Source organism: Pholcus phalangioides, unplaced genomic scaffold (genome assembly GCF_987345545.1).
Source record: "Pholcus phalangioides strain wild (caught in Gottingen) unplaced genomic scaffold, Ppha-v1.0 ptg000032l_1, whole genome shotgun sequence".
NCBI classification, from domain to species: domain Eukaryota; kingdom Metazoa; phylum Arthropoda; class Arachnida; order Araneae; family Pholcidae; genus Pholcus; species Pholcus phalangioides.
In genome coordinates, this window is record NW_028301622.1 from 7,017,136 (window position 1) to 7,031,004 (window position 13,869).

Below are 13,869 nucleotides of genomic sequence, written 5' to 3' on the forward strand. Positions count from 1 at the left end.
TAAGTAATAATTCCAGATTTTATGAACACTTTGAATTAGTGAAGTAATAATATGAGCACTGGGGGGGGGGGGGGAGAAGCAATAGCTTTATAATTGATTAAAGTTGAAAATGAGTAAGGGGCCGTTCAAGTATTACGTCATCATCGATGGGGGGGGGGAAAGGGGGTTTCCGATTTGCTGACTTTTGATGACAAGGGGGGAGGGGGGGGGGTAATGATTACGTCATCAATCATCCTTTATGAAAATATGGGTTAGGATTCAGAGGGACAGAGCTGATGACGAAATTTTGCTGACAAGGGGGGGGGCGGGTGTCAGCGTTTTGCTGACTTTTGTTGACAAGGGGGGAAGGGGGTCAAAAATTGCTAAAAATTTGCTTACGTAATACTTGAACGGCCCCTAAATGAATAATTTCAGAATTGATGAAAATTCTCAATTAGTGAATTAATCGCTCTAGAATCAGTATAGCAATAATCGTAGAATTCATCAGAAGTTCAGGATAATTGAAACAGCAGTTGATTGATAGGTGATGATTGAATGAGCGAAAACCTCCAACACGAAATCAATCAATCAAACAGCCTAGCAATTACCGCTTCGGGGAAAACGCGTATTATTATTATTATTATTATTTACTACGAAGCTCACAAAAATCAAATAATTTCCTTCAATATACATACATATATTTCCATTTTTGCATTATTTATGTATTATTTCCCTCTCGCCGAACGAAGTCTTTTGAATTTTGTCGGAGAGGAAAGCGCTAATACAATAAAAGACCTTAACAGACGGATATCCTTTCTCTCTCTGGTAATATTGCGAACACATTTTCTCTCTCCTTCATCATCATCCATCCATCCCAGCCCCCCTCCCAACCAAAAACCTTAATCAAACGCGTGGAAATGGAAATGATAGAAACCATGTGCACGGACTGGCTGTAAATGGCAATAAATGGGGGGGGGGGGCCCACAGCGAGCACCCCTCCCCCCGCTCCTGTTTCTTCAACTCACTCTCACTCTATTCTATGTATTCTGCAATGGTAACAAGCCTCGCATTTAATCCTCGTTACAAGAACGGCCAACATTATTAGAAGGGTACTCAATAGCTTCATTATCGGACAAGAGAAGTTCTTCGCTTGGGTTTGGGTTATGATCGTTTGGCGATGGAGCACCGTTATCAACACCGCCAAAACTTGGTTTTATTTACTTACGTGCTGTAATTCCGGGCGCTGCCCGAGTTTTATCCATGCACTAGGAAAATTGAAGAAGTTGGAAACCACTGTGAAGGAGTAAGCATGTGTGAGACGCATTGTTTGGGAACCACGGTAATGAAAGCATACATTTCAGAAGTTATTGTTAAGGCCTACAAACCATTGTTGAACGACAGTTTCTTTGCACATTTCGGGAACTTTCCCAGCTCTGACAACCTTCTAAAGTAGTCAATCGTTCAAGTCGGGTCATGTTTGATATATACACAAGATTTTACAGAGATCGGTTCACCATTGTAGATTTGTATAGACAGCATACACACACACAGGCATACAGAAAATCAATATATAAATGTGAAAGTATGTCTGTCTGTTCTTAATACAAATCTACAGTTTTATACCGATCTCCGCCAAATTTCGCATATATACCAAACAACACCGGGACTGAACCGTAGGCTACTTTAAAAGTTCATCAGAGCTGGGCAAGTGCCCGAAACGACCAAAAAACCGACGGGCAACAATGGTTCTTGGGCCCCAACAACAACTTTCGGAATGTTTACTTTGGTTACCGTAGTTCCCTAACAATGAGTTTCAGGCATGCATAAATTGCACATGCCTTTACAATGGTTTGTCACTTTTTCAATCCTCCTAGTAATGGAAGGAAACTAGGGCAGCACCGAGTATTATAGCTAGTCTTCTATACATATAAAATTGATTTTCTGTGTGTGTATGTATGTTCTCTATACAAATCTACAATGTTCTATATACAAATCTACAATATTCTATATACAAATCTACAATGTTCTATATACAAATCTACAATGTTCTATATACAAATCTACAATGTTCTATATACAAATCTACAATGTTTTATATACAAATCTACAATATTCTATTTACAAATCTACAATGTTCTGTATACAAATCTACAATTTCATATCTATCTTCGCCAAATTTTCTACATATATACCAAACGGGACCCGACTTTAACGATGGGCTACTTTGACAGTGTCCCAGAGCTGAGTCAATTCCCGAAAAGCAAATTTGAAAACTTTTTGCAATTGAAAGCATGTTTCTAAAGTAAACGGTTGCAGACATTTCCGCTGTGCAAAAAATTTGGGACAGCCTTAAAATCATTTGGTACGTTGGTGATGTTTGTTTTCTTGCAGTTATCAGATTATTGCAGGGAAACCAGACAAGACTCTCGAATGCTTCATTCTCGAATGAATCCAAACTTGACTTCGTCAGTGATTTAGATCATGTACATTTGTTTCTAGCTTTATCATGTAAAGATTAAAAATAATTGATCATGTTTCCAGGAATCACTGCTAATCCTTTAGTTTACGGGTTGGGTTTGTAAGACCCATGGACATGTATTTTTAGCGGTGGCTGTTTTTCTTCCAGAACTATAATTGACAAGATTTATGAGTATCTGTGGGTCTATAAGACCCGATCTGTGCAGTTAAACAACATTTTTTTTTCAATGTTAACTTAATTGATGTGATTATTTTAAAACGACTGTAAAAATGAGATATAAATGCTTATACAGGGTGTCCCATAAGTGCCTTTATCTCATCAACTGTTCGTCTTAGAGCAGTGGTGCACAAACTTTTTGAAGCGCGAGCCCCTTTTGACCAAAAATTTTATCGGCGTGCCCTGCACAGGCTGACCATATGTCCTAAAACCATCCCCTTACATAAGCTGACTATATGTTCCGGGCTTCCAAGACATTCCGATTATTTGCAAGTAAATGTGCTGTCCGGAAAGCCCTTTCAGGAATACTTGTTTCGATTTTTACTAGGCGATATTGAATTCCAAAGATATTCAATTTTTTAATATCATTATAAATATTTAATCTGATTTTTATGTATACTTAATGTCCCTTATGTAAGATGGGAGTGTAGCGAGGTGTACTGTCCTTGTACAGGGTCACTAAGAAAGAATCATCGATTTCAAAGTGATTCTGCACTTGAAATCGACCGTTAGAAAAATTTTTCATAAAAAGTAGACACATTTCCCTCCGTATATTCACATACCGTTCTATGCTGGGTTTTTTAAATTTCAAGAAATATACAATTTTGAAATCGGGTGATTTTCTCTCTAAAAAGTCACCCTATAAAAATACTAAATAGATATCATCCGCCGCATGTCAGAAGCATGAACGTACAAATTTCCCTCTTTTTTTAATAGATGTTTGCATACCTTGTTTTGCTATTTTGTGACTCAAACGTGAATGTGTATCTCTATTGAAACTCACGTTATAAAACATTTTAGGAAAATAATTTACCTAGAGTAGCATGGGTAGAGTAAACATTTAAACGTCATTTCCCACGTTCTGTTTTTTTGCAAGGACATTGCACATTAGTGATTCTGGCAAGACGGAGCCGGTATATTATTTATTGTGCAAATAGAATTTGATGAAATTTCATTGTATGATACATGATAATTGATTCGGGCAAATGCCCGAAATGGGCAAAAAAAAAAAAAAAAAAAACTACCGGGCAACAATGGTTCTTGGGCTTTAACAATCACTTTTGTAATGTTTACTTTGGTTACCGTGGTTACCTAGCAATGCATTTCAGACATGTATATTTCCTTTAAAATGGTTTGTTACTTCTTTAATGCTTCCAGTATTATGTGTAATAGTTTATTCCTTTATAACGGTTTGTCTATTTTTTCAATCCTCCCAGTAATTGAAGAAAACCCGGTCAACACCGGGTATTATAGCTAGTAATTATAATAAATACTTTTGAAAACTTGTCGGAGTAAATTTCTGGAAGTGGAAAACACAATATTCCGCCATAGCATGCAACAATTAGGAACACTGATTCTATGGAACTATGGGGGCATTTTGAAGTTGTTTATTTCTGTTCCATTTGGGGCCATACCTGAAGGCAGAGAAAAACTCGGTATTGCGTATTACTCAACTATTCCATATTACACTGAATGATACAGCATCAGTTGGCCTGTGTATTGTACGCTTTTTGTAAAATAAGTTAGAAAAGTACAAGCAGAGAGAGATAGATAGATAGATAGAGAGAGAGAGAGAGACGACGGCAAAAGACGAATGGAATGCTTTGAATTGATGATTATTGAATTTCTCCCGATGATTTGTTTGCACCACCATCATCATCCTCATGCTCCGTGGAAAAATATTAAAAACTTCCCAGGATATGTATATAATACTCTCTCTCTCTCTTTTTCTTTCTTTCTTTCTCTCTCTGCGTCACCAGAGGGAGCCAGGCACAGTCGGTTTACTGTCATTATCAATCCGATTTGCATAGAGTCGAGTCAAAAAGCACCGACGGGGCAAGTGATAGAACGGGGGGCATTGGTGGGCAACCGAACTGCTGGAAGGATGATTTGTAAAGGTGGTGGTGGGGGGGGGGGTATGGCAACGAACCAGGGCGGAAGAGAAGTCATTGTGAGTGTGAGATGGTAGTTCACCCAAGGGAACCACTAGAACCATTTGTCAATGTCAACGCTTGAATGAGGATTCGCATATTAATATTTGCATATTTTATCGGAGTTGCACTGGTGCGTCTCTTGGAGCGGAATCCTTCGGGAAGACTATTGCTAATTGCTAATCAAGTCTCCGTGAAACAAAAACCCCCCTTCATCCCCCCTCCCCCCATTCTTCAATGGCGCCCCCCCCCATTTCTGTTTTTGCTTCTGTTTTGTTCCAAGGATGCGTCCTATCTCAAGTGATTCCACAGATACGTGCATACATAAATCCGGACGTCCAAGGTTTCCGGAATAGCAAAAGGATCCCGGAAAGCCATTTGTTTTCGTTTTACATCCCGTAAGTTACGTTTCGTCTCGTTCCGGAGGATTTAAAGGCTCTAGTGTGTAAAAGGGACATTGCTCATGTTCATTTTGCCATGAAATATTTATGTCATAAGCAGGACAGGAGGCATTTCCAGGCCGAAAACTGATGGAAGTACCGCTGTCGTGTTTAGATTTCCGGACCTTCTTCACACTGGGATACTCAAACTGCGATCACGGGTCGACTGCGCGACTCAAATCGCCCGTTCTCCCACTCACGGCAATACTGAAAATTGCTCAAAATCCAGGGGACTGAGAAAAATGGGAGCAGTTTTTAGTTTTTTAATTGACATAACACAAGAATATTTGCCAATAAAATTTGGTGAGAAAATAGATGTAAACTTTGACAACTTAAAAGAATACTAGCAAAAATACCCACTTCACAACTCTGGCCATATCGATGTATTGCAATTTACTGCCATTAATGAGACGGGTTGGAAATTAAGGTGTGCTGTCTATCGATGGTCGCCTCGAGTTCTCTTAAGGGAAAAATATCTTATCTGTATCCTGCCTCGGGTTCGAACTCAGGACCGTGACAGCAACCTTCAAGGTGGTAAAGGAGCAATCTCACCACCACGCCACTCGAACGATGCCAAGGTAATAGGCTGCCAAAGCCATGTCAAAAATACTTGGTGCTGCCAAGGTTTTCTTAGTATTTACTCTACAAATACAAGACTACAACAGGCAAAATGCCCATAACAAATATGGATGCCATAATTTTCTAAAATACCCAATCAAAAATGCAATTATAGAAACTAGAAACTATATATACATGATAAAATATAATACACTGCCAATAAAAAGCATTTCTGGACAGCTTCTCGATTTACTCCAATATGTTCATCGTATTTCTTTTTTAAACGTGTCAATTGTGTTAGAATTCACGACTTCTGAAGGTGAACTATTCCATTTACTTATAACCCTATTAGAGAAAAATTCCCTGCAACACCACAACCTAGAATTGACCCTTACCAATCGATACTGGTGTCCCCTTGTCGAAACAGTTGATTGACGGCGTATTAATACCTCATGGTTCGTTTTATACATCCCATTGAAAGTTTTAAATACTTCGATCATATCCCATGACACCTGCGTTCCTCCAATGTAAACATATTCAAGAAATAGAGTCTGTCTTCATAGCTCAAGCTTTGTGTGCCACCAAGAGCACGAGTAGCTCTTCTCTGCACCCCCCTCCCCCCCAACCAAGTCTATGTCCCTTTGTCAGTAAGGCCCCAAAAATCTTACGGCATACTCCAGTCCAGGACGGACCAAGTCCCGTAAAAGTGGAAGAATCACCCGTTTCTCGCGAGCACCACGGTGCTCCCTGAAGTACCCAGAGTGCTTGGTGTTAGTGCCCGATTTTGTGCTCGTGAGCACTTGATCAACGTCCCAAGTAAACCCCCCCCCCCACCTTGAACAAATTGTATTGATGAGTGTGTCAAACTTGCCATAAGGGTGCTCTTCTTTTGATGATAGGTACAAGCAGTGCGTGCTCGCGACTAGAAACTTCTACTTTAGGAGAAAGCGTAGACACCTTCTTAAGAATGAAACCAAACATTCTATTCGTTTTTTTGACCACCGCTGTGAACAGTGTTAAAAAAAAAAACAACCTAAGCCGCTCGTCAATGAGAATTCCCAAATCGGTGACACTTGTTGCATTCGGGATATTAACACCATTCAACTCGGAAGTGAAACGTGAGTTGTTCGAACCAAAATGAGTGACCATGCACGTGTCAATGCCGAACGTCATGCCCCATTCATTTTCCCAAGCTGTAATGCTGTTTAAGTTGGTCTGGAGCAACTAACTCCCTGTCGCTTTGATTCCTGACTATCTCCATTAGCTTCACGTCATCTGCGAATTTGCTAACAGTCCCATCGATACCCTCATCGAGTTTATCGATAACAAGTGAAAAAGTAATAGAACATTGTAAGGACCAGTATTTTTTTTTTCTTAGAGTGTTCGTCACGGCACCTAGGGGCATCACCAGCCTTTGTCAAGGGCGTCACGGCGAGCTAAAGATATTGATTTGTGGGTTTATTTATGCTTTGAAGCGTTTTTGTTTTTTTTTACATGGAAAGAAATGCACCTAACTATTCTGGGGAGCCATAGATGAGCTATAAATTTGGCAAGGTAACCGCGGGTGACATAATTTTGAGAACCAACCGCTGTAGGCAATAAAGAAGTGAAAAAACTATTGCCAAGGGATAAAAACGTCTGAAACGAATCGTTTGGGAGCCACAGTAATCAAAATAAACGTTCCAAAAGTCATTGCTGTGGAGATCCTAGTTGCGATCCAAGTTTGGGTTGCGACCCACGAGTTCAGAATTCCCGCTTTAATTTGTCACCAAAGAAGTGTTGAACTGTGTACTGTTCAGAGATATTTTTTGGTGCTCACGCGCAGACACACATCTGCTGTTCTGAAAGTCAAAACACACTACACTAATGTGACGTCACTATTTCGTCACGTCAGTTTAGTGTGTTTCGGCCATCAGTCCAGGAAATATTAGCCCGTGAAAACACCCATTGCGTCCATTGGTGTGTATTTCTTGATTTAAAGATGCATAAAGCTCTAGATTTCACATATTGAAAATTTAATTCTTCACCTACTGGTAGAAAAGACAAATTCATTCAAACTAAACACTTTAGTTTCCAAAAACCAATCCAAAATGCCTCAATTCTCAAAATCACGGCCATAAAAAGTCAAAAATGAAAGAAAATTCTCACGTTGTCATCGAAAAGGACGTTCGTGACTTAAAAAAAAGAAAAGAAAAAAAGAAATTAAATAAACAATAATATCTTTTCTCTTCCATTTCATAATAACAATAATAATAACTAGAATGAATCACAATTTTGAAAATTTTTCATACACATTATTATTATTATTACTACAAAAAGTTAAATAGCATCGGAGGTTGTTGCTACCATCTTCGGGGGCATTCCGTGATAACAATCCCATCATTTGTTTTTTTTACTCTTTTATTATTATTATTGTTTTCATCTCATTTTAGACAAGGAATTGGATTTTTCGGAGCCCGAAAACGGGAAAAGAAGAGGTAGGGAGAGGTTATGGGTCGGCAAAAATAGAATAAATCATAATTTACGTTGACCGAAAACGCGAACGGCAACAGCCTGAATATAGAGATAGGAAGAGATAGAGAGAGAGATAGAGAGGAGAGAGAGAGAGAGAGAGAGAGACAATCATCTCTCTCCCTCCGTCTATCTCTCCTCCAATTCAAAGTTCTCACGCAAAAATGTGCGTTTGAGGAAAAGCTATACTAAAAACAATTCGGACTCAATCAGGTTTTGAGCATCTTCTACCCGTTCTTGCAGAGTTATGGGTGATTGTTTGAATTAGCAAAAGGAATGGATGGATGGATCCGGGACACGCGGAGAGGTTGGTGTGTAGCCCCGTAAGATGGGAACTGGAGAGAGAGAGAGGATCTAAAGGTCTGGAGGGGGGCTAACCTACAAAATTTACACGCGATTTGCTATTGGCGTGTGCCCTCTTCTCCTACAGTCTTTAGCAGTTCTCTGGCTGGTGTCTTCCACCCTCGTTCTCTACCACGAGTGTGTTCCAATTTGCTTTACTCTCTCTCTCTCTCTTGCTTCGGGAATTAAATGGTTCCCGAACCGTCAAGTGTATCAGTACGCGACTGTAAAGCGTGAGAAAAGCGTCACGTTTTCGCCCTGTTGTGAGAGAGAGACCCTTTCTCTTCGGCTACATATTAATAGACTTAATTAGGAGAATCAAGGGTTTTGGCGGGGTGTGTGTGTGTGTGTGTGTGTGCTCGGTGGATTCTAGGTGGACGGTAGTAGTAGTAGTAGTAGTCGGAGTGGGTGGGTGGGTGGGGGGTGGGAGAAATGTCCCTCCATCCACATCCACAATTTCCGACGTTGGAATATACTTTTCCCCTGGAAAATCTGGTTTCGAGGATAACGGTAAGTTTGGGGGGGGGGGAGAGAGAAAGAGAGGATGATGGCCCTAGAAAAGACAGTTTGGTTCCAAGGGGGGGGGGGGTACAGGTTGTGGTACATTTGCATCCGGGCACGTAAATCGGCCAAACTTTGGTTCCCGACCAATCATGCGATTTGTTCTGGATACCGTGATGTCGGACACCTTGGTCGCACGCTACGGGAATAAAGACTCTTCACTCTCTAGCTCTATCTCTCATATACGCGCGCACAACTTAACCACCACCACCACCCCCAGAGGTTGGTACCACCCTCCCTCTTCTCTTGCAGTCTTTATGAACGTCTGTTTAGATGAACGACATACCTTTGCCGTATGTGTGTGTGTGTGTGTTCTCTTACCTATCCGGAGAGAAAAGTCCTCTTTTCCCACCCTTGTATTTGAAAGAAGGAACGCCATGGGGGGTTTCCGTGACCCGTGGCCAGGAAATACCTCGACATTATTATTCAAAGACGTCATGGATTTCTCGACAAGCTTTGGTGAATGTCGGGCATTGAAAATCTTATACCCCTCGCACCCCTGCCCCCAACCAACTAGAGAGCTTATGTCTCTCTCTCTTTCTAAGTTTTGGGGAGGTCGAGGAGGGGGGGGGGCACTTTAAAAGCGTACTCCACAGCAGCATTTTACCGACCATTTTCCACCATCTTCCTGGTGGTGGTGGTAATATATCCATCCTTGGTACTTACTCTGTATGTTGCAGCGGAAAAGCATTTAAGCGAGCAATTAAAGGACTTTGTATTCGGGGTTGAAGGAAGAATGGAAAATGGTTCTGTGTATGTATGGAGACCCCAAGAGGAAAAGGGTGGCTTGGTGGTCCCGCCGCCCCACCACCGCTCCTCCTGGTTGTAGATAGTGTCTCTTCAGTGCTGTAAAATTCCTCAACATTTCAAAACTGGGTCCCCTTAATCGGTCAACCTGAAGTTTATATTACTCTGCGAAAATTTCTGCGAAGGAGAAAGAGTATATGTGTTGTGTGTGTGTGTGTGAGAGTGCTCGCGGCCGAAATTCATTTACATATTTAAAACTATGTTGTGAAAAGTACGTGTGTGTGTGTGTGTATATGTTTGCGAATCTCTCTCTCTCTTCGTTTGGACGAATCTTTCTCGAGAAAGATTCCTGTGGTCTTGATGTATTTCTCCCGCTCTTGTCGATGTTATGTGTAGGGCAGTTCTAATGTTACCATATGGTTCCTCGGAGGTTTTCACTTTAAAATTTTTAAAATACAGTCCACACCGCTTAACGTGATCACATCGGGAGTCGGGGTTTCTGATAACAATAACAGAAGGATAACCATCTCCGAAAAAAAAAAAAAAGCCCTGTTTGCAAATACGGTGAACCCGCCGGTTAAACGGGTATTGGTAAAACGGGACAACTCTGTTTTTCTTTCCCACATAATTCGTTGGAAAAAGTTCAAAAGCCTTGGATTACACTATAAAAGTTTTATAAAAACACTTTTACATAACTTTTATAGTGTAATTGCGGCGTAAGACGTTAGAATTTTACTGTCTAATACAGGGAAAATCATGCGCAGTTTCTAAAATTTTCAGATAATTCACAGAAACCATGCGCAGTTTCTAATATTTTAAGATAATTTTCAGAAATCATGCGCACAGTTTCTAAAATTTTAGTTATTTTCAGAAATCATGCGCACAGTTTCGAAAATTCTAAGGTAATTTACAGAAATCATGTGAGTATATAGTTTCTAAAATTTTAAAATAATTTTCAGAAAAATCGAGCACAGTTTCTTTATATGTGATTTTCTGAAGTGCAGAATTAAATAATTTAAAAAAAAATAATTTTCGAAAGCAGCTCCCATAACTTCAAAAGAATCTGCAGAATATCACGTGCTGTTTCCTGAAATTTATAAGCGATTTCCGGAAATCGTTCCCAATTTCCTTATTTTTAAAGTAATTTCCAGAAATCTGCGACCACAAACCGGTAATTATTCAAACTAGCAAAATTTCTTTGACCGTCGCATCACCAAATGCATCTTGACCCCCAAAAAATCACTTCCCCATCCCACCAGCTTTATAACAACGAAAAAAAAAAAAAATGCTTCCAAGGGGGGAAAAACAGGAAAAAAAAGGCGTGGAAAATTTCGGACATAAGGGGGAAAAAAAAGGACAAATTTTTCTCGCTCCCGCTCGGGAGAAATTTTACGAACTGCGAGCGAGTTTTAAGTGACAACTCCGAACAGCCGTAAAGTTTAGTTAAATTACCTTCAAGTCTTATATACACCGAAAAGAGGCTAAGAAGGAGGATAGGAAAGAGGCCTTTTTTTTTTGCCTTTTCCCGAGGATAAAAGAGGATAAAGGAGTGGGGGGGGGGGACCCGGGAAAAAGGAAAAGGGCTTAAAACGAACGAAGCAAATTACCTGCACTCTCAAGCAGAACGCTTTAAATTTTGCTTTCGCCCCCATCAAAAGGATCTTCTAAATGGGCAGTTTTTCGTGTTCGCTGTTACGGAAGAAGGGGCCCCGCAAACAAAAGGGTTTGGGACCCCACACACACACACGCATTTTCTCCTATCCCCCAGTTTTTTTTTTCCTCCTTTAAAGGGAGAGAAAGCTGCAGTTTTTTTGTTTTTTAAATATATGTATACAATCTTTTCATTTACTCTCTTATATCTTTGGACGATGTTTCTCCTTGTTCTCTTGGGTGTTTTCAATTCTCTTGGAATTCATTTACTTGGTTTTTTTTTTTTTTTAAAAAACAGGGAATTAAGAAAAGCAAAAACAAAAGGGTTGAATCCGGGTTGCCGTGTGTGTAAAGATTTATTTAAAAAAAATGTGAAATCCGTGGAAAAGAGAGATTTGGCATATTTTCGGTCGGATTTACAAGCCACCAAAGCAACCTCGAAAATTATTACTTACTTGTTGGGAACGGAAGGTAGAAAAATTTTTTTTTTTGTTTTTTTCCCTGATTTTTTTTGTTTTTTAATTTGAAAAAAAAATTAAATTTTCTAAAATTTTATGTCTTTACTCCCTTGTTATTTAACAAGTGATTTTTTTTTTGGCTTCTATTCTTAGAAGCCTTTAAAAACTTTAAAAGTATTCAAATGTAATCGATAAGGTTCTAACGATATTCAAGGGACTGTGGATTTTTTTTTTGTCGTTATAACCGAGGTGTCATTAAAGGTGAGTTTGTTTCTAAAATTTTTAAGGTAATTTACAGAAACCATGCGCAATTTCTAATATTTTAAGATAATTTTCAGAAATTATGCACAGTTTCTAAAATTTTAGTTATTTTCAGAAATCATGCGCACAGTTTCTAAAATTCTAAGGTAATTTACAGAAAATTCATGTAAGTATATAGTTTCTAAAATTCTAAGGTAATTTACAGAAAATTCATGTAAGTATATAGTTTCTAAAATTCTAAGGTAATTTACACAAAATTCATGTAAGTATATAGTTTCTAAAATCTTAAAATAGTTTTTAGAAAAATCGAGCGCAGTTTCTTTATGTGATTTTGTAAAATTGTATGTGCAGACTTCCATAATTAAAAAAATTATTTTCGAAAGCATGTGCAGCTCCTGGAACTTTGAAAGAATCTGCACAAAATCACGTGCTGTTTCATGAAATTTATAAGCGATTTTCGGAAATCGTTCACAATTTCCATAATTTTGAAGAAATTTCTGGAAATCAGCGACCATACCGGTAATTATTCAAACTAGCAAAATTATTTTGACCGTCGCATCACTGTGGAAAAGAGAGATTTGGCATATTTTCAGTCGGATTTACAAGCCACCAAAGCAACTTCGAAAATTATTACTTACTTGTTGCGAACGGAAGGTAGAAAAAAATTTGTTTTTTCCCTGATTTTTTTTGTTTTTCATTTGAAAAAAAATTGAATTTTCAAAAATTTTATGTCTTTACTCCCTTGTTATTTAACAACTGATTTTTTTTTTTGGCTTCTATTCTTAGAAACCGTTAAAAACTTTAAAAGTATTCAAATACAATCGAAGTAGGTTCTAACGATATTCAAGGGACTGTGGATTTTTTTTTTGTCGTTATAACCGAGGTGTCATTAAAGTTGAGTTTTTTTTTTTTTAGGAATATTTACGGTGTCGAATCCCGGTTTGACGAATCAGATAAAAAACCGGCATTTTTATTCGTTAAAACGAGGGAAATCGTGATATCGGGGGGTCTGAGATAAACTAAAATATGAATATGTTATGGTAAATGTGATTAAATCCGGCTATTATGCATAATCGCTTGGCATTTTGGTAAATTTGATAAATTTTCCTAAATTAATCGCTTTTGCTGGTGACTATGCATAATAGCCTACCCAAGCATCGCGTCGTTGGTAAACATGATAAATCGTACTATATGATATACTATGCCAGATAATTCATACATGTGTGGTATCATTATATCGGAGTGCGGTCTTAAAATCTGTTATCGTTATATCGGGGTACGATCGTAAAATTTGTTACCATTATATCGGGGTACGATCGTAAAATTTGTTATCGATTATTATCGTTATTTGTTATCGGGATCCGATCATAAAATTTGTTATCATTATATAGGGCTTCAATCGTAAACTTTGTTATCATTATATCTGGATCCGACTATATTCACAGACATACTAGTCTTATTTGGAATTTTTTCATATTTATTAAATTCACCAATTACATAAGGGCACTGCTGGAACTGGGAGGGGGGGGGGGAAGTTCAGAAACTGTCCCTGGTGGAAAAATTTAGGGGGGGGGGGTGAGTGGACATTTTAGGTGGGAACAAAGAATACCGTTATAAAATTATCGAATTTTAAAGTTGCGGGGGGAAGCAAAATAATGTTTGCCCCTGGCGGCAAAAATCCTAGTTACGGCCCTCCACTAGGGTGTTATTCATAACCACAGCTATAACCAATAAAT